Raw genomic sequence first — 26,936 nt, forward strand, 5'->3', positions numbered from 1 at the left:
TAAATTGATTTATTTGGGCCAACTGTATGGTCTTCAACACCCAAAAGGAAAGTATAACCAAAGAGTAAAGTCATCAGTATATTTCTTTAAGAGTTCAAAGGATTACACTTTCCAGACATTAGGCTTAAGTCTACATTATTTCTAACTGATGATTTTGTTCTTAACCAGAAAGTGCTGCTCAGATGTAAGACTTCAAATCTTGGTCTCCAATACTGTAGTGCCCACCTGTAGCTAAGGGAGACAACCCGCTAGTGTTCTAAAATGATGGATAAATTTGTTTTCTCCCCCATCTAGAAGCCTTTGAGAGGGAACTGACACTGATTCTAGCCACCACAATAGCTAATAAAAGGCCTGAAAACAAATCCTGAGTCCATTACTCTCAAGTTCAACCCTGGCAGAAGAAAAAAAAAAAGAAAAATGAGCTATTACCTTGGTGCTAACCATTGCTCCTTGCCTCTTCAGATATTTTCAGGACCAAATCCAAAATCTAACTCTTACTAATTTTAATCAGTTGTTACTTTCCTTCCTTCCACATGTACACAAGCGCCTGTCAACCATCAAGGACCCTGTTGAGATGCATGAAGAGGGAACCCCCGCTGTCTGACCAACCCCTAATCCAGCCCCCCCCATGTTGACCCTGTCCAGCAGGAAGTAGCAAGATGACAACAGCGCCCCCTATCCTATAACATAAAAGGCTGGAATGTTAAGGTTCAGAAAGCCCTGCCCCTCACCAACAGGATACCAAGGACTTCTCATGCTCCTGAGAAAAGGGAACCTAGCTGATAAGCACCTTGGTCTTTGAAGTCAAGAGAAGCAGACTTTTCTCCACTGTTTGGCCAACACAGCCTCCCCTTCCCCTTTGATCTCTACAGAGGACAGGTTTTAACAGCCCTGCTCTCCCACTCCCCTCCCCACAACCCAACTTTAAAAAAAATACATCTTCCCACCTTCTGCAGGAAGCAGAAGCCTCCCTTTTTAAAAGACCCCAGCTCAAGATCCAGGCAGACATTTTTCCTGCCCGGAAGGGAATCTGTCCCATGTTTTCCTTTGCTAATAAACCCTATTTTGATGGAGTTTTAGCTGTGCCTCGGTGCCTCATCCTCCATTCACTCATTCTCTGCCAACTTTTTACCTATCACATGCCATTAATCCCAGCACTTAGTAGGCAGACACAAGTGCATCTCTGTGAGGTCCAGGCCAGTCAGGGGTACAGAGTAGAACCCTGTCTTTAAAAAAAAAGCCGGGAATGGTGGCACATGCCATTAGTCCCAGGACTCGGGAGGCAGAGGCAGGTGGATCTCTGTGAGCTCAAGGCCAGCATGGTCTACCTAGTGAGTTCCACGTCAGCTGGGGCTACAAGGAGACCATCTCAAAACGAAACAAACAAAACAACAATAATGAAAAAAAAAAAAAAAAGAAAGAAAAAAATGACTTGTCCTTGTCACCCATAATGGCATGGGCTTTGGAGGTGAGGCTACCTCTGAGTCATCCAGGCTCCTGTAACTTCTCTCATACTTTTGAAAGTAACCTCAATAAACTCACTGGTTCCCTACACTAGACCTGGTTGAAATCGTTACTTTGGTTTATCATCAGGGCCCTAGTCTGCTCACATCTCCCCAGGAAAAGTCACACAATACCAACTCACCGTTCAGAAGGTATAGTGCATCCCAGTGGGAGAGGCAGCACAGGTGAAGTGTAAGGCAGGTGTTTACATCATGGTGGCCGTCATGAAGCAGACAGCAGACAGCTCGGGTCAGAAACAGGGCTGGACTAGAACTCTCTAAGCCTACCTCTATGGCCCTGCATCTACCAACCTGACCTATGTTAAAAAGGTTCCACAACCTTGGTTCAGTACCATTGGCTGAAGACCAAGTGTTCAAACATGAGCCTATGAAAGAGATTTTATAGTCACACCACAATATACTATCCCGGTGCCTATAGGTTCATGGCTATCTCATGATTAAAAATGAACTCAGTCTAACTTTGAAAGTCCAAAGTATCCTGAGTCATAGGGCCATTTCTTAATAATGAGCTCTGGTAAAATAAAAATAAAGAGCTTCATACTTCTAATATATACTGTCACAGAGTAAATACTCCCATCCCTAAAGGAAAGAAAAGAGAGAGGCATAGCAAGAAAGACTGGACCAAAAAACCCCCACAGAGTAAATACCAAACCCTGTAGCTCTATGTACAGCACCCAGGGCTTATGGTGGTATCATGTGAGCTCCAACAGATTTGGGCAGATAGATCTATGACCTGTGACCCACATGGCTTGTTTCTTAGGCTGGTCCAGTTGGTGCCTGCAGCTTTCTTCAAGCAGATGCCCCATGTTCCTGGCATTTCCAGCATCCTGGAGTCCTGAAGTCTCCACTGCAGGTTAGGCTTCACTTTCATAGTTTCATATAGAGCCTACTCAAGAGCTCCATGTAAGAGCTTTCTGGAGCTTTGGTGCAAGTCTCCATAATGCTCTAACTCTTTTTTCTCATGCCTCTAAAATGAGCACTGTGTGATGACAACAGACCCTTAGGAATTTGTTTCTTATACCTAACCTAATCTGATTACACAAAGTTCCATTCCAAATCCACAAAACCTCTTCAAGGCAAAACAGGAGCAGCCTGGGCCCCTTTCACCACACCTGCAGCAGACTCTGAGAGCACAAGCAGCCGAGCATGGAAAACCTTTCCCTAGTGCACTGCAGCAGGGTGCTCAGGAGCCTTCCTTGGGTAAGATGTGCCCTCAAGGTACCTTTCCCTATTGTCTCAGTACAGAGTGAAAGGTTTCTTTTATTTGCACTAATCTTTTTAACAATTACCTCCACTCTGCCACGCGATTCACAACCTTAAACTTGCTTGTGGTCTTTTCCTTGCCAAACCAGAAATTTTCTACATCTTTCTCCTGCACCTTCTTCTTCCTGTTCCTCATCCTCCTCCTCCTCTTCTCTCTTTCTCTCTACCCCCCCTTTCTCTCTCCCTCTCCCTCAGTAAAAGTAGCCTGAATGCTATGCTACCTTGAAATTTCTTCCATCAAACAAATTAGTTCATTATTTTTCAATTTGACCTCATTCAATTTTTCAGGACACAGGCTGATAGCCTCTAGTCTGTTTTCCAATAGTAGTCCTTGTTCCCCTCTAAAAATGTCAGAGTCTGGCCTTCATTGAATACATTCCTATGGACACTCTGGTCTTCAGAACTTCTACCAGAATAGCCCATTAAGCTCTGCTTGCAGCATTTTATGGCATCTGTAGCCACAGCTCCAAACTCTTCCACAGTCCTCCTTCAAACCAGTTCCAAAGGCCTAAGAACTAAATGGTAAGGCTTAACACAGCAACAACGCCATTTCCCAGCACCAATTTTCTGTTACTTTCTACACTGCCATGACAGACTACCTGCCAAAACAACAGCAGGAAGACTTACTCTGGTTCATGGTTCATCATGGCAGGAGTGTAAGGCAATAAGTAACATGGAATCAACACTGAGGAAGCAGAGAGCTCGGGCAGAAGCCAGAACTAGGCCGTAACTCTCTAGCGCCACCCCTACAGTCCTGAAGCTGCCATCTACACCCTGTGTCCAAAGGTTCTAAGGCATTACACAACATGGGTGCACTTACCTACATGCAGGCAATACACGCATACACATAAAACAAAAATAATAAATAAAATTTAAAAAGAAGTGTATGGAAAGTCCAAGTGAATCAGGTGTCATGCTAAGGCCTGGATGTTCACATAGAAATTGAGCTAGGACCCAACAAAGCTGACTAACCAAGTCAGGAAGAAGTCAGAGACCTCCATCATTTGTCAAAAGCCTTACATGTGCGTTGGTTCTCTTTATTTCTCCCACTCTCTGCTTTATGAAACAGGATCTCACGCATCCCAGACTGGACTTTAACTCACCATGCAGTCTCTTGATTCTCCTGTCTCTGCCTCCCAAGTCCTGGGATTACAGGTATGTATCTCTATGCCTGGCTTCTCTTGCTCTTTTGTGAGGAGGTTCACTGTGTTGCTCAGGCTAACCTTTAAGTCCTAAGATCATGTCAGATCCCCAAGCACATATAGGTGTCACACAACAGCATACAGGTATATGCCACTGTGCCTGACTACATTTCTGGTTTGCCTTAAAGACATTGTGTAGTGTTGGACTTGAACTTTACATTAAATTAGGTTCATTCTGAGAAACAAGACACTTAAAGGAACAGAAGCTTGCTTTGGCTTTTTAAATTAGACCATACCTATGTTACTTAAAAATTTTTTTTATCAGGGGTAGGCATGTAGCTCAGTAATATGACACTTGCCTAGCTAGCATGCACAAGGCTCTGAATTCATCCTCAGTACAGCAACTACAAAAATTACATCAAAAAGACATAGTAGGGGCTGGGGGAGGTGCCTCAGTTGTTGTGCAATGTGAGGACCTGAATTTGAATCCCCAGAACCCATTTAAAAGCTGATGTATAACATGAGCATCTGCAATCCCAGCACTCCTACAGGGAGACAGACAGCAAAACAGGAGAGTCCCAAGAGACTCTCGGGCCAGCTAGCCTAGCACACACAGCAGAAAAACACCAAAAAGACCCTGCCTCAAGTCACATGGAAGACAAGGACTGACACTGAAGTTATCCTCTGACCTCCACAGGCACACCACGGCATGTGCATGCCCACATTCACACTGTCAAGTTTCGGACCTACAGCAACTCCCTCCCCAATGAATTGCCCCATGTGAATTTCCTCTGCTAATAAACTCTATTCTGCTGGAGTTTTATCTGTGTCCTGGTGCTTTCTCTCAATTGACCTGATTCATCTATCACACACATACAAATGTGCATGCATGTGTGCATGCGTGTGTGAGTACACACACACACAAAGATACACTAGGCAGTTTAATAATACTTGTGACTACATTATAATAAAACAGTAGTATTAAAATAGTTTAATTACACTGTTGAAGATATTCTGTCTTATGTCACATGGAAAAAAGCATCAGAAGAATAGAAATCAAAATGCTAACAGTGGTGATCTGTGGAATGGGATCCCAGGTGTCAAGTTTTTCTCTATGTTCATCCATACTGTCAAATTCATCTACATTTCTACATGTATTTTTTAAAAAATATTTTATTTATTTTTATTTTAAGTGTTTGCCTGCAGATATGTAAGCACACCATGTGCATACAATACCTGTGGAAGCCAGAAGAGGATGTCAGATCCCCTGGAACTAGAGTTACAGATGGTGTGGGTGCTGGGAACTGAACCCGGGACCTCTGTAAGAAAAGCCAGCGCTCTTAACCACAGAGCCATCTCTCCCATCCCTCTACATGTATTTTTGTTAACATCAAAAATTAAGTCACTTAGCCAGGCTTGGTGGCATACACCTTTAATCCCAGCACTCAGGAGGTAGAGGCAGGCAGACCTCTGTGAGATCAAGGCCAGCCTGGCCTACATAGCAAGTTCTAGGCCATTTGGCCAGACTCTGTCTCAAAACACCAAAACCAAAACCAACAGCAATAACCCCTTATCAAAAAAAAACAAAAATAGTCACAACAATAAGAGCAGCAGCTACTATTCTTGCATGCCTTCTATACCGCAGGTGCTATATGGGAATGTCACGTCACCTCATTCATTCCTCTTGGCAACCCTGCCACACTGGGTAGCATTCCCATTTTACCTATGAAAGCTGGGGCATGAAGGTTAACCAGAAGGTTAAATGACTTCCCCACAACTAAGAAGAGGAGGAGTCAGGCTTGGGATGTCACTCTGGCCTCTCAGTTCGTGTTCTCTAGCAGCCCTCACTGCCCCTCCACATGGGGCCAGACATTGAGCAGTTAGACCTCTGCAAGACCCTTTTTTCTACCATACTAGAAACACATCTTCATTTTGTCAATGGACAGCCTCAGTGTATATATAAATTAACTGGGCAGAAACATCCTTTAGTCCTGTGTTCTATATGGGCTAGTCCTCATATCACTGCTGGACACAGGGCTGGCACTGTAAATGGCTAGAGCCTCTAAAACACACCCCCTATCCAAGACCAGAACTAAAACCAAGAGAAAAATTCAGGCTGTTACTCCAAGAAATCAAGACTCCTCTCAGACGATATTTATACCTGAGAATTTACTAAGCTAGGCAAGCAAAAGATACCAGCTGCCCTGATTATTGGAAAAAGGTCAGCAGTCATTTGCACAGGCAGGAAGCAAGAGGGACCTATAGATGATCCCATGAAGAAAAACAGAATGGAACTTCCCCTGTTCTCACTTCTCCATCCCCATTCATGTTGGCCATAAGTCAACATCTACAACCATCACCATCACCATCCCTACTGGTTACTGAGCACTTCTTACATACCAAGCACTGTGCTAAACTTCTTTACACACTTAACTCATTTAAAAATGTTGCAAAATGCTCTGTTATAAATTATATTTACAGATGTTAGGCTATGGTAGAGTGCTCCCCCTACTACTCCACCTCCCTCTGTTTCCTGGGTAGGAAGCAGTGAAGCGGGGCACACTGGCTTTGGTTTCTAAGCTCTTCTCAATGATGTTACTCTACCTCATGTGCCCTTTTCATTTGGACATCTACTGTGGAAGATGCTGGGAAAACAGACAATGGAAGGAGGGTCTTAGAAGGGAGGCACAGTGTACAGTCCCTCTCTGAGCTTGGTCCAGGGAGGAGAATCAGGAGAAAGGCACTCTCAGCTGGAATAAAAGGTTACAGCCAGATTACAGACCATGCTAAGGAGCTTAGAATCATGACACTGAAGTCATGGCAGTTTTTAACCAGGGAGGCGAGATAAGATTTGTGTTTCAGTGTAACAACCTTTGCAATGAAACATCTTCAACGGAAGGAGCAAGAGATTGGCAGCAAGGGCACAGCAAGTAACCTAACAACTGTCCAGACAGAAGACGGTTATAATGGACAGTCTTTATTGTCAATCTGACTGGATTCAGAACCACCCAGGAAACATACCCCCAGATGTGTTTGTAAGAGTTTCCAGAAGCTAGAGAGATGGCTCAGCAGTCAAGGACAATGGCTGCTCTTGCAGAGGACCCAGGTTTAGTTCCCAGCACCCACATGGTGGCCCATAACCATTCATAAATCCAGTTCCAGGGGATCTGATGCCCTCTTATGGCTTCCATGGGCAGTGCATGCATGTGGTGCACTTACATACATTCATACACATAAAATAAAAATAAAAAAATAAATGGAGAGTGTTTCCATGGAGGATTCACTGAGGAGAGAAGAGTCACCCTGAATGTGGGCAGAACTATCACACAGGCTACAGGCCTGGACTGAATAAAAAGGTAAGGAGCGAGCAGGCTGAGCACCTGCACTTCCCTTTCTCTCTGGCTGTCGGTCATGTGTTCAGAGGCCTCAGGCTGCCTCTGCCAGTTGGAGCTGCTCTCACTGCCCTGCCTTCCCTGCCACGAGGGACTAGATCCTCAAACTGTAGGCAGAATAAGCCTTCCTATGAGAAAAGTAACTAATGCAATGGTTGAGGCCAGTTAAGGAATGGGGATGGGGATAACGAGAAAGAGGTAGAAATTAACACCACATGCAGGGAGAAGGAGTGACCATGAGTCCTGGGAAATGTCTCTGGCATCACATCATATCACCTATTTGCTCGGGCTGGACCTGTATGTCATCTTACTGGAAGGCATCAGCACATAGCGAATACACCTTCAGTGGCCCTACCTCCCTACCTGTTATGGCTTGAATCTGAAATGTCCCCTACAAGCTCAAGTTCTTGAACACTTGGTCCCCAGATGGTAGCTCTGTTTTAGGAGGTTGTGGAACCTGCAGCACGTGGGGCCTAGTGGGAGGAAGTCAGTTGCTGGAGAACAGGTCTTGAGGAGAATAGCCTGGCCCCAGTTCTGGGGAGCATTCTGCTTCCTGGTTGGTCCCGTACCACAACTAGCATGCGTTCCTGCCAACACTGACTGAGCCACCACCACACCTTCCCTGCCATGCTAGGCTGATGTCTGTGAGCCATGAGCCAAAATAAATCCTCCCTTGAGTTGCTTCTGTTAGGTATTCTGTCACAGAGACAATAAAGGCAACTAAGCCACTACCTCTAGACAAACATCCAACCACTGGCTCTTCCTTCCAGCAAGCACTGAAGTTTACCATTCCCTCCAGCCTCTACAACCAAGGAACAGAGGTCCTACGTTTACAGCTGTAGTCACCAGCTCATACATTACTGACTGCCACTGTCTGGACCGGATACATTTCAGTAGTTCTGGCATGCTCAGGCCTGACACTATTTTCCAAAATGGCACAGTCTGACACTCACTGGACACAACTGAGTAGCCGAGGATTATCAGTACCCTGTACTTTACAGTGTCAGTCATGGACACACAGCAGGAAGTGCAGGGAATGGCAGGGCTAAAAATGACACTGGAGAGGACAAACTGCTAGAAGAGCTGGCTGATATCCACCCAGGAGGTCTAGTCCGGGCCTCAAGCATGGCATTCAGAAAAGCTAGTTACTTCACAGGCCTGGATACTGGGGCTTCAGTGCAAACCCATGGGTTCCAGCCACTCCTGACACTTGTCTGGTATGTACCATGGAGAGCAAGGAGAAAAGGAAATGTCATGTGTGGACCCAAGTGTGAGGAACAAATCAAACATCAACCTTCACCACAATGTGCCCACACCTGTGCTTGACACGTGATTTGACAGCATGATGTGCCTTTCTGCAGCCTTACTGAGCTAGAGGACAGAAGGCAATGTGATAGGAAACTGACATATTTATAGGTTGTAATTCATCAACCTTGAAAAGTGACTCCTTAGGCAGCCCTAGTTTCCCATGGGAACTTTCTTTCATCTCTTCCTTGGCCACTGTACCCTCTTCTCAAGCTCCCATGCTGCTGAGCAAAAGCCTCTTGTGATTAAAACAGAAAAACAGGTACCATTTCTCTGACCAAATCTCCCAGCATGTGTTTGCTCTCCCTAACATCCTAAAATATAACTGCTTCAAAAGATGTTAATTTAGACCTCTACAGTCATTGCCATTTTGTGCAAATTAAGCCTAGATAACACAGCTGGGGCTCCAGTCCTGAGCCCAGCTAGACAGAGACATCACCAGCACAAAACAAAGCCAGAGGTAGGGCTTCGGAGCAGCCACTGTCCTTAATAAAAAGACCATCACCTCAAACTCTGCCTGCCCTGCTTCTCTCACTTTAGTTCCCCCACCTTACCAGCTCAAATTGAGTGAGAAGAGCAGCGAGGTCTCTTTAGGCCTGGACACACCCAATCCCTACAGGATTAAAAATAACCAAGAAAGGGGAACTATACCAAAACCTTGATGGTTTTGTCAATATGTTCCTCTTTCCTGGCATGTGGACATGGTGTGTGGCTGGTGCACAGACTCCCTGGAATCCTGCAACTCCAGGCTCTGCTCCCTTGGTGATCACAGAAGAACATATTTTCAGTTCCACATACAACATCTCCCGCCTTCTGTGCTTCTGTCTGATGTGACTTCGGCATGTCTTCTGAGCTGTGCTCAGGTCTGTGTCCTCTCCATCTAAATCTGCTTGCCTTGAAACTCTCTTTAACTACAGGGTACAGTACAGGTGACATGCATGACTTCTAAGCTACATCAGAGAAGGTACTGCGGCTTCTACCTCAGTCATTGGAACACTCATGCTTGAAGCCTTGAGTTATCACATAAGGCAAAGAGCCCTGGCACAGTCAAGCCCATGGGGGGTCTACATGTAGACACCCCACTTTCCTAGCCTTCAAGGTCTCCAAGTCCAGACACCAGACATATTGGAAACAGTCTGGAGATGATCCCTGCCTCTGTGACCTCACTCTGAGTCTTCTAAGTTGAGGCCCAAGAAACAGAAGTAGGGGTAAGCCATCCTACTGAGCTGTTTCTAAACTCCTGACCCAGGGTCTCCATGAGCGTAGTAAAGAGGCTCTTTCTTGTTTGGTCTGGCTGATTCTGAAGCAACAGCAATGAAAACAGTGGGTGACAAGTGTGTGAGTCTACTCACGTCTGCTGCTACAGGGGAAGCAACTGCTCTTAGAAACAAAATGTTTACTAAAGGGGCATTTACTTTGTGTCAGCTATTATGCTAACAGCTGTACATTCATAACTGAATTACTATTAGGCTCATTCATGAAAATGATGAGTTAATAGTAGGGTTGTCCTCACTACAGAAAAAGCAATAGGCTTAAAGGTTGAGAACTTTGTTCAAGGCTAAACTGCCTGCTTCAGAATCTACAGCACATTCCAGGATATTCTCTCTGGCCACAAAAAGACAAGCTATGTCTACATAGTAGACTTACCTATGCAGCATCTGGTTCATGTGCAATATTCCATGTCTGCAAATTTCCTGTGTTGTAGATAACACTTAATGAACACCTGACCCTGTCAGAGTTGGGGCAGGCCCTGACTTAAAAGGTCATAGCTTTCTAGCCTACCCTCCCTCCTGAATCTCATCCCATTCTTTAGGCCTTACTCTTCTACCAAGGCCTTGCTATGAATTCTGCCTTCTGCCAACTCCTAAGCCATGTATCCTTGGCAAGCTATTTTTGTACTGTGCCATACTTTTCTGGTTGTCTGGGGTATATTGACATAGCATGTCTCCAGATGACAGGAAGAATGCGATGGAGCAATGTCTATGCCATGAGGATGACAGGTAATGTACCACATTTCTTACAGCATCCATACAGCAGCAAGCACCCCCGATTCTCACAAGGGCCTGCTAGATAATCAAACTGGTTAAGAATCATAACTCTCACACAAAGCAAACACTATAGACTCTGTAACCTGGATATCACTCAGGACATGGAGAGGAGACTGGAGCTGAGGGCAGAGGAAGCAGTATCACCCATCTCAGAAACCACCTCACAGACAAGGAAGCACAGACTCAAAGGCTCAAAACACTGGAAGGTACCTTTCTAAACCACATATCCTTAATGAGTATGAAAAGCTAGGAAACACAGATTAAAGTTTCCTATGAATCATACTCATCCTCCATATCTAAGAGCAGGGGACAACCAACCTCAAGCACTTCCTCAGGGTAAGACTAGCTTTGCTCACTTATACTGTCCTTCACACTACTCTATGGAAGCTTTTCTGGTTCCTTCCTCATACCTCCGTACCCACTGGGAAGGAGCATGGGGCCTGTGCATGCACCCTCCCCAGTCGCCCTCCAAACAAACCCTCTTCCCAATGAGATAGAGCTGGGAGGTCTCACCATGGTTGGGAAAACACAAAACCACACTAACTCCCAAGGTAGAGTACCTCAGTTTCGGGGTGGGGCAGGGGGGTTCCTACTTGGAAAGCAGGTAGCCTAGCAAACATACTCAGAAATCGCTAGGAAAATGTTCCAATGCCCTTCCTATTCCCTGCTCCGGATGAACTCCCAGGTAAAGAAATGTTTTAGAATACTTCCTTCTGGAGTGAAGGAATGAAACAGACAACAGAGGGAGGGAAACTAAATTGAAAGATGTATGAAAAACTCAGTGAAACCTACCATAAAACTGTCTACTAAATATTTATGCTTATCCTCAGACAAACATTACCCTCACCCTTTATCAGAGAAATTCCCTTCCCAGTGAATGGTGGTGAAGTGCAGAGACTCATGGCTGCTCAAGGTGCTGATAAGCGAACACTGACTGCTCAGCCCTAAACAAGGCATGTATACTATCCCTTCTAAGACTCGAGGAACATTACAGAAGAGGGGACAGAAAGAATGCAGGAGCCAGAAGATAGGGAGAGGGCTGCGAAACCATCTTCTGGACAAGCCAAAACATGGCAATCATGAACTCATACCAGCAGTGGTTGCTGCACTGGGTCTGTACAAGAAAGGGCCAGTCAACAGTCAGGCATGGGTTGGGGAGGAGCTCAGGGGGGCCTAACCCTTCACGGATGAACTACTGGCTAAGGATAGATTCCAAGATGTGTGACATTATTGCCTTCCATTGTGCACCACCAGTGGGCCCACCAGACACCAATGAGTAGCTCTAAGCCAACAAACACATAGACAGTCCTAATTAAACTCAGTGGGTCACAAAATAAGCCAGGTGTAGTGGCACATCTCTTTAATCCTGGCATTTGGGAGGCAGAGACAAGTGAATCTGTGAGTTCGAGGTCAGCCTAGTCTACACAGCAAGTTCCAGGCCAGACAGAAGACTCTGTCTCAAAAAAAAAAAAAAAAAAAAGCCAACCAAACACAAAATAAATAAGAAATACTTGAATCTGGCAAATAGACTTAAAGGGAGGAAAGGGGTGGTGGGATACGGAACACGTCATAGGGATAGGAGAGAGATAAGACAATGTGGGAGGGGAGCGTAATCAGACGCATTATAGACATGCAGGAAGTTGTCAGAGAGCAGGCTGAATTTTTAAAAGACTGTCTCCTCCTTCCTGGGGAGGAACACTTTTCCTCTTCTTGGAACGGGACTATTGGTGACCTTCCTACCCCCAGGCTCTCCTCCAATACACAGCCTAGCAAATAAAGCATTAACAAGCTCATGGGTTGTGTCAGCTAGAGTCATGCTGAAGCCAAAGACTCACATACAGGAACCCAGGGCAGAGCTGTGTCCAATCAGGTGGAAGGGGGAAGACAACATCCCACAGTAAATTAGCCTGACTCGTTTTCCCCCAGCATCCACAGAAGTCATAGGAACTGAGCAACACTGCTTCAGATGTTCCCTTTTAGTCCCACCCACTGCCCTTGTACAAAAATGCTCCAGTCTCATTTGAAAAGGCTGTCTCTGGGACTGAGTTTATATATACCACTTGTCTAGCATGTGTAAGACCCTGGGTTCAATCTCCACAATCAATATTTCTCTCTCTCTCTCTCTCTCTCTCTCTCTCTCTCTCTCTCTCTCTCTCATTTCTGCCATACCAAGTTTATAGGATTCTATTCACTGTCCCTCCACTCCAGAAGTTCAGAAGTCCCAATGTAGGCAGGAGGAAATTGCTAGGAGGCTTCTCAGGCTCACAGTGTTGTTCCACCAGCAATGATCTAAATGGCAACACACTCAGAGGTTGTGGCACCGCCCCCAGGAAGGCCTCCTTTCCTCCATATCTGGGCTCTGCCTTAAGAAAGGTGTCAACCCCTCTTCAATGTTTACATTACTTTTCTGTATAATTTTTTTTATTCCATAAACAATCATCTGTGAATTTATTTTAAACCCACCTATACGTCCTTGGTTTAAATAATATCAAAACCATAACACAAAACCAAGTGAAAACAAGAGCCCAAGAAAGTGTCACCATCTATGATGGCCCAACTTTTAGAGAGCCCTATGTAAGTACAATCTCAGTTCAGAAGAGGGATAACACAAACAAGAACCAAACATGAAGTTCAAATCAGGGGATTCAGGGAAAGGTGATTGTGGGGGAGGGAACATGAGAAACTCGTTCTCAGCTCTTATGCATTTTAGGACAAGGAGGTACAAAGGTGTCAGAGACATCTGGGTAGAGCAGAGAAAAGCCCTCCACCTGTAATTCCAGATGTGGGACAGATGAACCCCACAAGGGCCTCAAGACCAGGTTTAAAGTCCAGGTCAATCCATGACATCCCCAGATTCAGCGTCAAGGATCTGTCTTGCAGAAGAAAGTGCTACCACCAAGGACTCCTACCACCAAGAACAAACTAGAAAAGCTCTGCATGGCACTTGAAAGCTCAGGACTCATCTTCAAACTCTACCATTCTCTAGCTGTATGTTCTTTTTCTTCAATATTTTATTTATTATTTTTATTTTATGTATGAGTGCACTGCCTATATGTATACAAGTGCACCAGTGCCATGCAATCCCCACAGAGGCCGGAAGAGAGTGTCAGATCCCTGGAACTGAAGTTACAGACGGTTGTTAAGACGCCATGTGGGTGCCAGGAACCAAAGTCAGGTCCTCTGCAAGAGCAACCAGTGCTCTTAACTGCTGAGACATCTCTCCAGCCCCTAGCTATACATTCTCAAACCAAGCTTTAACCCTCCTGAGCCTCAGCTTTCTCTACTCTGAAACGGGGAAACTACCACCTGCCTTAATGTGAAGTATCTTAGGTAGGCACTGTCTCAGGTAGGTACTATTTTTAGTTTGTTCAGGTTTGTTGTTGTTGTAGTTGAGGATGACCTTGAACTCCTGCCTCTGCCTTTCTCCAGTGCTGAGATCACATACATGTGCCACCACCCACCTCTCTCCTCTCCTCTGTTTAAGTAAAATCCTAACACACCAAATAAAAAATATGGTTATTGGTCTTCATCCCCATCTCTAGGAGTATGGGTGAGATACCCCATTTGTTACTGCCTGTGTGAAGGATAAGCTAAGGAAAAATGAAAATAATGTCACATTGCACTAACAATGCCCAAATCATCTGAAAGAAACATACATGGGGAAAACTTAGATCCACAGTTAAGGATCTCAACAGCCAACCACTAGATTTGATGGAGTGTCTTCCCTAGTCATCAGCTGCTGTGCAGGTGGGAAAGGCAAACTAATCTTATTAACTTAGTGTAAGCACTTAGAAAGAGCAGGTCTCCTAACCACACCGGAGAAGGGGAAACAACTCTCCCCTGCATAACTGCCAACAGCTGACAGATTACTACTCCTCTGTCCCAGCATTCCTGTCTAAGTACAGATAGCCAGGAGTCTACTACCTGAAAATTAAATTTTTTTCTCCTTCCTGAAAATTCAATTGACCACAAGAGCAATCAACATTTCATCCTTCCACATAGCATAATAGAAAAAAAAAATGATTAGCTTTGCATTAGTAACCAAGAAAGACACACAGACTTTACTCTCAAATATTGACCTTGGGGCTTTACGAGGCCTTATGGGCCCTGATTCCTTGGCTCCTCATTCCACTATCATCTGTAACACTTCGGACCTAGCTGAGCACCACGGACAGTAACAGGACTGCAGCACTATCTGCATCACCAGGGGTCTCGGACATCCCTTCTGCACTGTGGGCGGCTACTCAGCCTCTGATCACAGATGTAAGTTCCATAAACTCTAATCATATCAATAAACACAAAAGGAAGGTACTGGAAATTAAGGCTTATCACATTTTTCCTACCCAGGGTCTTTTTCTCCTTCCTCTTAAGATTAACAGGACACAAAAACCAAAACCTGTACATGTTCAGACAGCATGTACACTGCAACTTCAGGAGGAGGAGATGAGGCAGACAAGAATAGGAAAGCCAAATATAAAGATGAAAACAGTTGTGTCTGCCCACCAGAATCTGGAATAACTTTTTTCTTTTTTCAATGGCATCTTTTTTTTTTTTTTTTTTTTCTGTTACATTGCTTTACAGGCACAGTCACTTGTAAGCAGTCACAAGGATTTGTAGAGGAAGGTCACTAGGATCTGTCACCACTGGTGCCCTGCTGCCTCAATGGCTCTGAGGGATGAGTCACAGCCTCCATAGCAAGATGAGAGGCATATCAGGCATATGAATAAACAAGCTACTTCAAGAAACGCCTTCCTCAAAGTCCCAGCCCTGAAAAATTTATGAAATAGAGATACAAATGCTAAAAATGCACCTTACCAAAGGAGTTGTAGTCTACTCAGAAAGGAACAAGGGACAAAAAGGGGGCTGGGCAAATTTTCTTAAGAACATTGAAACTGATGCTGAACACCAGGATTGCTGTATGCCAAGTTCTGTATTATACATGAGGCGGGAGTGAAAGCAAGAAAAACAGTAACACCTTTGTCATCAAGAATTCTACTGATAAAAATATTTTAAAAGGGGAGGCTGGAGAGATTGCCCAGTAGTTAGGGGTACTTACTACTCTTGCAGAAGACTAAGGTTTGGTTTCCAGCATCCACATCAGGTGGCTCACAACTGCCTCCTAATTCTAGTTCCAGGGGATCTGAAGCCCTCTTCTAGCCTCCACAGGCACCCACACATACATAGTATACATTCACAGACACTCAAACACACAGACACACACACACACACGTGTACATATAAATAAACAATAAATCTTTTTTTTAAAAAACATGTAAACTTGAGGTTTAGGGTAGGATAGTGACTGACTCTTTGTCAATTTTTATACTATATTTTATCCATGAGTGTGTATTATTTTTGCATTTTAAATTTTTATTTTTTAAATTTGATTTATTTTTATGTGAACAGGTGTTTTGCCTGCATATATATAATATACCATGTGCATGGCTGGTGCTTGTGGAGGTCAGAAGGGGTGTTGAATCCCCTAGAACTGGTGTTCCGGATGGTTGTTAGGTGGCATGTGGGTGCTGGGAACCAAACTTGAGTCCTACAAGAGCAGCCAGTACTCTTAACCACTGAGCCATCTCTCTAGGCCCATTTTGAATTTTTTTAAATCTATTGGGCAGAGAATACGACTTGAAAATCCAAGTACAAGACCACGTACCAAAAGCGCCAGCACAAATTGTGATCTAATCCCTCGGGAGCAAATGTGGCAGCTGGAACAACAAGCCTGGTGGTCAACAGGAAGGGCACGAGCACTCACTGGGCATCCAGACCACTAAGAGCGTCACCTACGTTATCCTAGTTAATCCCAAGAAGAGCATTGTTTGAAGGATGCCTGTGTGTGGAGGGTATGCATAGGAAAACACACTGTACCAGACTCTGTCTGGAGCTTAAAACCATGAACCCTTTCAGAGGACCTAGCAGGTGCTGAGTACAAGAGACTTGGGAAGCTGCTATAGAGATGGAAATGTACAAAGACACTAGACTCACCTTCTGGAAGAACACCACAAAAATAATCAAATATACAAGAGCACTTCAGCACACCCTGAGTATTCCCCAGACCTGAAAGGAACTATACAACAGGCTGGTGTGGACAGCCAGGAGAGCATGAAAAGGAGGCTCTCTCTCTGACCTCAGCAGCAGACTGCAGCTGCAGAGGAGGGAGGGAGCCGCAGAGAATAAATCCTGCCTTCTTCCTGGGACAAAAGTAGTTTAATTATCAACTCAGATTCCAGCAGAGCCAGAAACTGGGCAGCTGTCCCATTCAATCAGACCAAAGGCCCTAACAGACTAAATGGGTGGGGTTTTCCAGGGGACTAAGCACTTGGAGTTATGGCTGGGTCTAGAGGGAACGAGAGCCATGGACTCTTCCATAGAAGCCCTTGCACCATCAGGAGTCTGTGAGCTCTATCCTTCTTTGCAGTGTCAGCTGAAGGAAATCTGCTGGTTTCAGCAGGAGTGGTGAAACCATACCCGTCCAGCTTAGAAGCGAGAAAGCTGCAATCTTCAAAGCAATTTAAAAAGTGAAATCCAACCATATCCCACATCTACCTAAAATGATCAGAGATGGGAAGAAGTTTCTCTGGAAAAAGAAAAAAAAATACAGAGCAACCTACTAAACATGGTGCCCAGGTAAGACTTGGTCATATTAGTCTATCTCGCCTTAGCACGACACACTGCTTTCTGTATTGTCCACACTTCACAGATAACATTCCTGGAGCTCCAAGAGGTCATCCATGCCAGCATTAGACACTTAAGAAGTGAGACGCTTCAATCCAAATCTGTCTAACCCCCAAGACTGTGTTCCTTCCATCAGAACACAGCAGTTCCCCAAAGCCTAAGATAAGAAAACACACTCTTCTCCAATCAAACTTTCCAAATTTCCCACAAAGAGAGCAAACTCAGGGGAAGCAGGGAGGGAAAAGAACATGCAATTCGGAGTTTTTAACACATCTAATTTCTGTTACTTTTACAGTGTCCTGCATGAGGCATCAGGTCTTGCTCAAATTCTTTTGGTAAGGGCAGACAGGAATCACTCTAAAACCACTCACAGGTCTTGAGCCCCACATGAAAAGCCCTATGCTGATTCAAGAGTGAAAGAAACAAGCGTAAGACGAAACAGGTGCAAAGCTGCAACACCAATGCCCCTTGCATAGCTCCAAGGACAGAAGTGGCAGTCAGCTAACTGTTTTGCTTTCAGGATGACAATTGTCCTTGGTCTATTGTAAATCCCATTATGATTCATGCATGTGTCCAGAGCATCTTCTGTCTCAGCAAGGCCATCTGTTACAGCCTGGGCAGCAATGGGGGCAGAGAAGTTCCCACAGACTCTTGTCAACTGTTTCTCCGTGAAACTACTCAGCAAAGGGTGGAAGTGAGGAATCGGGGTACAGAGCATCCTGCTGTGTAAATGCAGACAAACCATGTAGTCATGGGCTATCCCCAACCATACTGATGTTCACTTTCTAAATCCTGAGAAGGACCCCAAATACTATCTCATCCAAATCTCTCATTTTACAGACGAGGAATCTGAGGTCCAGGGGCCAGATGTACTCAATAACACCTAGCCAGTTCATGTCAAGAATGCTACTGGGACTCACATTCCTTCCATTGTCCCAGACCACCTCTTACCCAGATGCTCCATTTAAGGTCTCTCTAATAATGTTGACTCATCTCTGAGACCTGAATTAGTAAGACCTATAACCCTCCCCCAAAAAACAAACCAACACACACTGCACTGATTCCTGAGAGTATACAGGCCCCACATTAACGATCCTGACTTTGTAAGAGGAACAAAGTATGGTTGTACAAGGGTTCTGAAGGAGAGTCCATGTAACGAACCCAGAGAAAAAGCTACATTCTTCTGACTATACCAGACCACTGTGTCCTACCCTGAGCTACCTCACAGAGAAAAGGTAAAGCACCAGGTTAAGGGATGAAAAGTATCCAAGAGATGTGAAGTCAAAGAGAGAAAAGGCAGGCTCTTATCTTAAACTTTAGTCTTGAGCAATGACAGGACCACAGGCCATCTGCAATGATGGTCCCTAAAATCTCCTGCCTGTTTTCCTTAAGGGGGGAAATGGGGAAGGGACCAAAAAATAATGTGTTTAATTTTCAAGATACAGGTAGCTTATATTTGAAAAGAGGCAGAGGACGGAGTCTAAAGATTCACCTAGAAATCAGATTCCCCAGTCAGAGTCCAAAATCCCTCCCATGGTCCTTCACCCTTCAACCTTCTGCTCCAACTCCAACACAGGCTTTGTTAGTATCTATATGGTGCCCAGGTCTGCTACTCCTGCCCCATGTGTAAGCTGCACGGAAGCCTCTGAAGAAAAGGAAAGTAAGTAGGCTTCTAGAGCCTCCCTTAGGGAAACAGAGACAAAGGACCCATAAAGAGTTCAAGTTTCCTAATGAGACTTAATGGTCTCTCAGCTCTGCCAACTGCAGGAAAGGACTGAAGAAAGGAATCCAAACAGAAGGCCAAGGACGCCATCTGCCTTCCTGAGCCACACTCTCACAGGGCACTTGGGCATTCTGGTCTCTCTTCCTGGAACCTCCTCACCCAATTTTCTCTCACTACTTCATCTTTATCAGCTGCTCTTCCTCAGATCATGTCCCACACACAATGTCTTTAGGAATTCTCACAGTGTCCTGTTGAGATAAGCATCCTGATCATCATTCCCATGCCAACACCTCTCCTTCAGAGCACGGATCAATCTTGACTTTAAATTATGTGAGTTTGTATTAATCAAAGTCTGTTTCTCAGACCCCACAGGGAGCTCCTTGAGGTCAGGACCTAGGCCTGGTTTTTTTGCTTTCTGTTATATCCCTAACACCATGTGCCTAGACTCCACATAAAAGAAAGCCATAGGGTCTATGGGTGTAGCTTGGACGTAAAGTACTACACAAAACCCTGGGCTCAACAGCCAGTGCTGTCAAAACAAAGGAGGAAAGGAAGGGGAAAGGAAGGAAGGACGGGAGGATAGGCGGCAGGTAGGCAGGCATCTACGTACGGGAGAGAGCCAGGAAGGCCAAGGGATAGGGAAACATCAGGTGCCCAGCCCACATTATAGAGCTGAGGGATTCAACAGGACTTGCCAGTCAGACCTCTGGCCTCACTGCTTCTGCAGAGTCATGTTGTCTGGCTGGCTGTTTGCTTCATTCTGGCTTCATTCAATTTCATATTTATCTGGCTTGTAGAAAGTGCTTCCCACCAACTGAACAAGTTGCTCTGGGACATGCCTGGAGGCCACTGGTTAAACTATAGCCTCCTGGACCAAAAGAAACATCCAAATCTTGGGGTATTTTTATATTTTGCCTAGTAAAATTCTTTTAAAAGGCTATAATTTTCTAACTCTTTTTAAGAAGGACTACAATGTAGCAAAGAGCCCCAATGAAGAGAATATGGTGAGGGATACAGAAGTCCCTGAGTCAGGTGACACTGCAGGCATCTGATTGTGAACATGTTCTTTTAAAAAAAAAAAAAAAGCCTTTATCAGTGTGTGTGTGCGCATACACGCCACATGTGCATATGGAGGTCAGAGGATAACTCTGCAGAGAAAGTTCTCTCCTACTTCTACATGGGTTCAGGGGATTGAACTCAGGTCGCAAGCCTTGCATGGTAAGCTCATTTACCCACTGAGGCGTCTTGCCAGCACGTGGGTGCATATTTGAAGCATAGACAAAGCCATTTATCTACCTCTCAAAAAAGATAAGAAACTGGTTTCTGCCAATACTTTGCTGTCTTTCAGATCTACTCTGAGAATATTTTTGTGGTTTCTCATTTTATTCACCAGTAAGCAATCTGCTTTTATGGCTAGTCTCCATCCTTTTCCAGGCAAATGTGAGGCTACACTTCCCCTGCTAAGTAAGGGTGGCTGTGTCTTAATTGTTTCATCCACTGGCAGGACTGTGTCCTACCAGATGTGTAGGAACAAAGCACTGGAGTGGAGTTCAGCAGGTCTCAGGGTACCACAAGTCTGGCATCTAGCAAGCTCTGCACGGGTAATCCTACACAAGAACTCAGGCAGAGACTTTGGCTGATGTCTGGCCCAGGTATACTTCAGGATTAGAAGATTTAAGCCAGCCAGTGTGAGGCCCAGGGGAGATGAAAGCTCAGTTCTCATGCTGCAAAAAAACTCATCTTCAGCTTTCCAAGCTTCTGAGCTCTAAGGGGAGGTTAGAGATACCACAAAGCACTCATGAACACAGGGCTGGGTGTGGGGAGGGGTTGCTACAGGAACTTTGAGTTGTAAGAGAAGCAGTCAATCAAACAACTCAATGCAAATGGGGCAGGCAGTGTGAAGGTCATAGTAATTCCCAAATTTCAAAGAAAAGGAGCCCAGTGGCACAGGGTTTTAATCCCAACACTGGGTGATAGAGGTAGGTGGATCCTGTGAGATCAAGGATAGACTGTCTACATGGCAAGTTCCAGGCCAGCTAGGAAACCTTTTCTCAAAAAGACCAAGGAAAAAAAAAAAAAAGACGCACCAAGCCTGGCCAAAGTAGACTGATAATTTACAAGTCCAGCTACTTGGTGTAGTGGCTGTCCAGCAGCATTTGGCTGTCCAGCAGAGTCAATAACTGACTCTTGTGTAAACACTCTGGACAGTGAGAGTTAGCAGGGCTGGCACTTGGGAAGATGTAGAGGCAGAAGAAGGAGGCAAGGCATGCATTCAAGATTGGGAACGAATACATTGCTTAACACCACACATCCAAAGCAGGCTGATGGACTCAGACAATCAGAAAGGATCAAGGCACTGGGGATCACAGTGAGGATGAAAAGCAAATTCCATGCAAGTGAGGTGTGAGTAACATCCTTCAATAAAAGGAATTTTTACATTTTGAGAACCTATAAGTAAACCAGTTCAAGTAACCATTCGTTCATCCATCCGTTCATCCATCCATCCATCCATCCATCCATCCATCCATCCATCCATCCATGTGTTCTATGCACACTCGTTTACTTAGGGTCCTGCTATGCTCCTGGAACCATGCTGGGAGCAAGAGGCAAAATCTACTTGGAAACATAAGAGATGCTTCTAAAAATCAGAGCCAAGAAAAAGAGGAGGCCAGGGGGTGCAACTCGATAGATGAGCTGTGAGCCAGCATGGTGTTTGGATTTGTTTTTCAATAGCCTAAGAATATCACTGGATCACACACCCACTCCACCATGGTTCTCCCCCAAAGCTACAGTCTTATACCAGCGGCTTTACAACTTGACCTAGTGTGGCCAGAAGGCATGTGGTTTTCTAACCACTGGACTAGCAACTCTAGCTCTTTTGGTAATACACATTTAACAAATGACTACAAGCAGTGTCTTGGGTGGGCTATGGAAAGCAGCTGCAGCCAGGTTTGACTGAGTGCAGGAAACTGGGTAGGTTTTGAACAGGCCCAGATATGAGGCAAGGACACTCCTGCAAGCAAGATTATTACCACAGCAAGGGTGTGCCATGAGCCTGGTGGCCTGGAAGTACAGGGTGTGTTCTGGGAGCTAGAAGCCAGCTTGATGTGGGAAGAAAGGGCCTCTGGAGGATGAGGGAGATAAGGCAGCAAAGACCTGAGGAGAACTTTAAGCTAGCATTTAAAAGGAAGAAGACAGGAATAGCCAGTCCCAAATCAAGTAGAGTTCACTACTCACCACTGCTCTTGCAGCTATAAAATTAAATAATGAATTGCTTAGCATTGGATACAGAGCCAGTTCAAGGCCAGCCTAGACTACAGAAGACTCTATCTCAAAAAACAGAAACAATAGCCAGCTACATGAGACTAAGGAAGACACAGGCAAAAGATAAATCAAACATTAACAAAATCTGGATGCTATAGCCAGGTAAGCAGAATGGTATTATTCCTAATCATTAAAAAAAAACTATAACGTGCTATAGGGTCATACAAAGCAACAGTGAAAAGCCCCAGGTGTCCAACAGGAGTGGGTCAGCAAGAACAGAGTGTTCAGGGGTGCATGCCAAGCGACAGGTTAGGAAGAAAAGTACATGACAAGCAGTGTTTACTAGTAGAGGTGGTTTTTTAAATTTGTAAATGCATAGAAAAAGGGGAAACACACTGTTTTGACCTTCATGTTTTTCTGTGTTTTCTAAGGAAAGAAGTTATTGAATAATAAAATAATAAAGTATAGAGACTTCGGAGTATATGCCAAAGAGTGGTATGGCTGGATTAAATGGTAGATCAATTTCTAGTTTTTTTAAGGAATCTCCACACTGATTTCTGTAGCGGCTGCACCGGTCTGCACTGCCACAAGCAGTGGATGAGAGTTTCCCTTTCTCCACACCCTCACCAGCATTTGTCATTGTTTTTTTGGGTTTTGGGGGGTGGGAGATCTTAGCCATTCTTAGAGGAGTAAGATGAAATCTCAAAGTGGTTTTAATTTGTATTTCCCTGATGATTAAAGATGGTGAACATTTTTTAAAAGTATTTCACAGCCAGGGCTGGAGAGATGGCTCAGCGGTTAAGAGCACTGACTGCTCTTGCAGAGGACCCGGGTTCGATGCCCAGCAGCCACATGGCAGCTACAAACAGTCCTTAACTCCAGTTCCAGGGGAATCCAAAGCCCTCTTCTGACCTCGGCAGCACTGCACAACACGGGTACACTCACATACAGGCAGGCAATACACTCATACACATAAAAAAAATAATAATAATAATAAAATATTTTTTAAAAAAGTATTTCATAGCCATCTGTGTTGCATGTTTAGAGAACTCCCTGTTCATCTCCTTGCCCCAATTTTTAATTGGGTTGTTTGTTTTTTTGAGGTTTAGTTTTTTAGCCCTTTATATATTTTAAATACTAATCCTCTGTCAGAGGTATAGCTGGTAAAGATTTTTCCCATTCTGTAGGCTGACTCTTCACTTGAATGATGATATCCTTTGCTGTACAGAAGTCTTTTCACTTCATGAGGTCCCATCTGTCAGTTGTTGGACTTAATGCTTGCCCTATAGGAGTCCTTCAAAAATTCCTTTTCTGTGCCTAAAAGTTTCAAAGTATTCCCTACTTTCTCCTCTATCAGATTCAGGACATTGAGTCCTATGTTGAGGTCCATGATGCATTTGGAGTTGAGTTTTGAAGCTGTTGACCAGGCTCCAGTGCATGAACCTACATCAAAAGGCATTTGGGGACACAAACCTGACACAATAGCCTTTAATACATTTATATATTGGAGTACAGGAAATTCAGTGGAAGATTAGTAAAGGGAGTACAGATACAGGAAACTGAATGAAATTCACAACAATTTAATAAATAGGGGAAAAATAAATAAGAAGTTAAATAAAAAACACTATCTTCTCTTTGCTAAGTCCTTATATTTCCCAAAGCTTTTTTGTATTATCTCATTTTTACTTTTATTTTTTGGCAGTGCTGGGACTTAAACCCAGGGCCTTGTACATGCTAGGCAAGAATTCTAACTTTTTAAAAAATTTATTTCATTATTTTACTTGGTGTGTGTGTGCGTGTGCACTCACACCACAGGATTCCTATGGAGGTCAGAGGGCAGCTTAGCTTGTGAGACTCAGTTTTCTCCCTCCACCTTGTAAATCCCAGGGATCAAACTCAGGTCAACAGGCTTGGTAGCAAGCACCTCTACCTGCTGGGCTATATCACCAGCCTTGCCCTATAACTTTTAATGGAACTATTCAACTGCTATTTTGTTGAATGCCTTCATGCCAAGCCAGCTACTACACAAAATCCTAAAATCCATCTACCTACCCCCAAAGGACAATTTCCTTTAACAGGCCATCACTCCCCAATGCCTTTGTAAACAAGTAACCCATTTTCCCCAATTTGAAGGAGTAGGGATCCATTTTCACAGGCAGTAGCTTTTTATAAGTAGTTTTAAGATGTGATGTCTAAGTTGATGACACAACATTTTAGTCACAATGGTAGTTCTTGGGGACTGGCTAACAACTTGTTTGGCTGTGTGATGCTAAATATCTGAGGTGGGTTTCTCCCAGTACATGCCCTGTGTTAAGGTTAATAGCAGGGCTGCTGGCTCCCTCTTCGAGCATCCATGCTCATCTGTGGTAAAAGACCTGAATTATTAGTGGAGCTCACTGCCACCCAGCACAAGAGTCTCTACTTCCAAGCCTCTTCTGCAGCTAGCCACACCTCTGTGACCATGTTCTGGTCAATTAACACTAGAAGGCAGGTTAAACGGCACCTCTGGGAAACACTGGGACTGACTCAGCTACAGGAGGCGTTTTCTGCTTTACCTCCTCCTTCAGACCTGTGCTTGGATCAAATAACTGACATTCTCAGGACCATCTTGAACCAGGAGATAGTGAGGATGCAGGCCAGGTACTGAGACTAAACAAAAACAAAAACAAACAAAAAAACAAAAACAAACAACAACAAACAAACAAACAACAAAAAACAGGCAACTGGGATTCTGATGACACCACAGAGCTGCCCTGAATCCTTTCGACTTCTTTTCAAAGACATAAACCCATACCTGATTTCACTGATTTTCACTGTTGTTTTGTTTGTTTCTTAGGTTACACAGTCAAACCTGAACTTAATGACAATTACATATTAACAGAGGATACAAGATCCCATACATATCTCACTGCCAGTAAACAGCAAGTAGGTGTTTCAAGTAGGTGGCCAAGACAATAAAACATCTTAATAAGTCACTTTTTACTAAGACTTTATAACAGCTTGATGTCTATACGACTTTCCTCTTCCCACACAGATGGCCATATTCTTTTCTCTATTAGTTCAAAGTCAACTAACATGATTTCCACTATTTTGCCCTCACGTAACAGTGCCCAAATCCAACTCCCTGGGACCCTTAACACAAACTAAAGAAAACAGAACAGTGTCCCCAAGTCTACCAAACACGAAGAAGTCATGACCCCCAAAGTGGAGACAGTGTGATAGGAACAGTACTGCATCAGGGTACTGGTACAGACAACCCCAGGCAAACACCACAAACCACCGCCAAGGAGCTGCCATCTCACAAGTAAGACGCACAGCCAATACCAGCATCAGCACTAACAGTGCTGTCCTGTGTTACATCTTGACAAAGTCCTTCAAAACACACCCCATGTGGAAATCCAATCCTGCTGCTGAAAGCTCCTCACTTTCAAAGAGAGAACCAGAATGCTGCTCCTGGCAAACTGGCACCCAGTGCTCCTCCCCTCTCTGACAAACAACAGAACCTCGGCAAGGCAACGTTTCCTTCTCACAAGTCTTGTTTCCAAAGCAATAATCTTATAGAAGGTAAAACCATGTATGCGCAGCTTGAAATTATATTCAAATTTAAAACTTTATCAAGGAAAAAATAAGCTTTTACCATTCCCCTAGCCGAGCCTTCTCAATGGGCTCAATTCCAGCACTCTGTCTAGCTTTCCCAGAATCATAAGGATGCAAGAAAAAGGGAAAGAAAAAAAATTCAGCTTCCACATCACATTTTCTACCAGCACATGGCTGACTCTTACCCTACCACTCAAAGCAATCTCTGCATTAGAAATAGTCACTAAGAGGCTGGAGAGATGGCTCAATGGTTAAGAGCACTGACTACTCTTGCACAGGACCCAGGTTCAACTCCCAACACCCACATTGTGCATAACAACTGTCCATAGCTCCAGTTCCAGGGGATCCGACACCCTCTTCTGACCTCCATGGGCATTGCATGATATAGGTACATGCAGGCAATACATGCATACACATACATGCAGGCAATACACGCATACACATAAAAATAAAATATTTTTAAAAATATATATTCACTAAAAATTTCTATTTGTGGGACTGGAGAGATGGCTCAGTGGTTAAAAGCACTAGCTACTCTTAAAGAGGACTTGGGTTTGATTCCCAGTACCCACGTGGTGGCTAACAACCATCTGTAACACCAGTTCCAGGGGATCCGACATCTTCTTCTGACCTCCATGGGTATTGCATGACATGGGTGCACTTATACACATGCAAGCATAACACTCAAATGCATAAAATATTTTTTTAATTATAAAAAAGTTTCCATTTGCTTAATATATTTAAAGTACAAATTTCAGAGGAAGGATGAGAACCATAAAATCACAGCAAAGAGAAAAAGAGAAGCCACAATTTTACTTCATGTAACTCAAATCCTTCATACACCAGTGAAGACCTACCTAATTGATCACAGTCTTGCAAAGAGGAAGTTTCCTATTATTAAGGGGCAGAGGTACAGGTGAAAGAGATAATAGTAAGAACCACTTTAAAGTAAATTGCAAATTATAATTCACATACACACACATACACATTACATATAG

At 44.2% G+C, this 26,936-nt stretch overlaps 1 protein-coding gene across 2 annotated transcripts in view; it reads right to left on the bottom strand.

The window, feature by feature from the left end:
- Positions 1 to 26,936, bottom strand: part of Map3k9 (mitogen-activated protein kinase kinase kinase 9) — a 107,646-nt gene that overhangs the window by 70,936 nt on the left and 9,774 nt on the right. The gene's annotated exons all lie outside the window — the stretch shown is intronic.

Source organism: Nannospalax galili, unplaced genomic scaffold (genome assembly GCF_000622305.1).
Source record: "Nannospalax galili isolate Female #2095 unplaced genomic scaffold, S.galili_v1.0 scaffold1129, whole genome shotgun sequence".
Taxonomy (NCBI): domain Eukaryota; kingdom Metazoa; phylum Chordata; class Mammalia; order Rodentia; family Spalacidae; genus Nannospalax; species Nannospalax galili.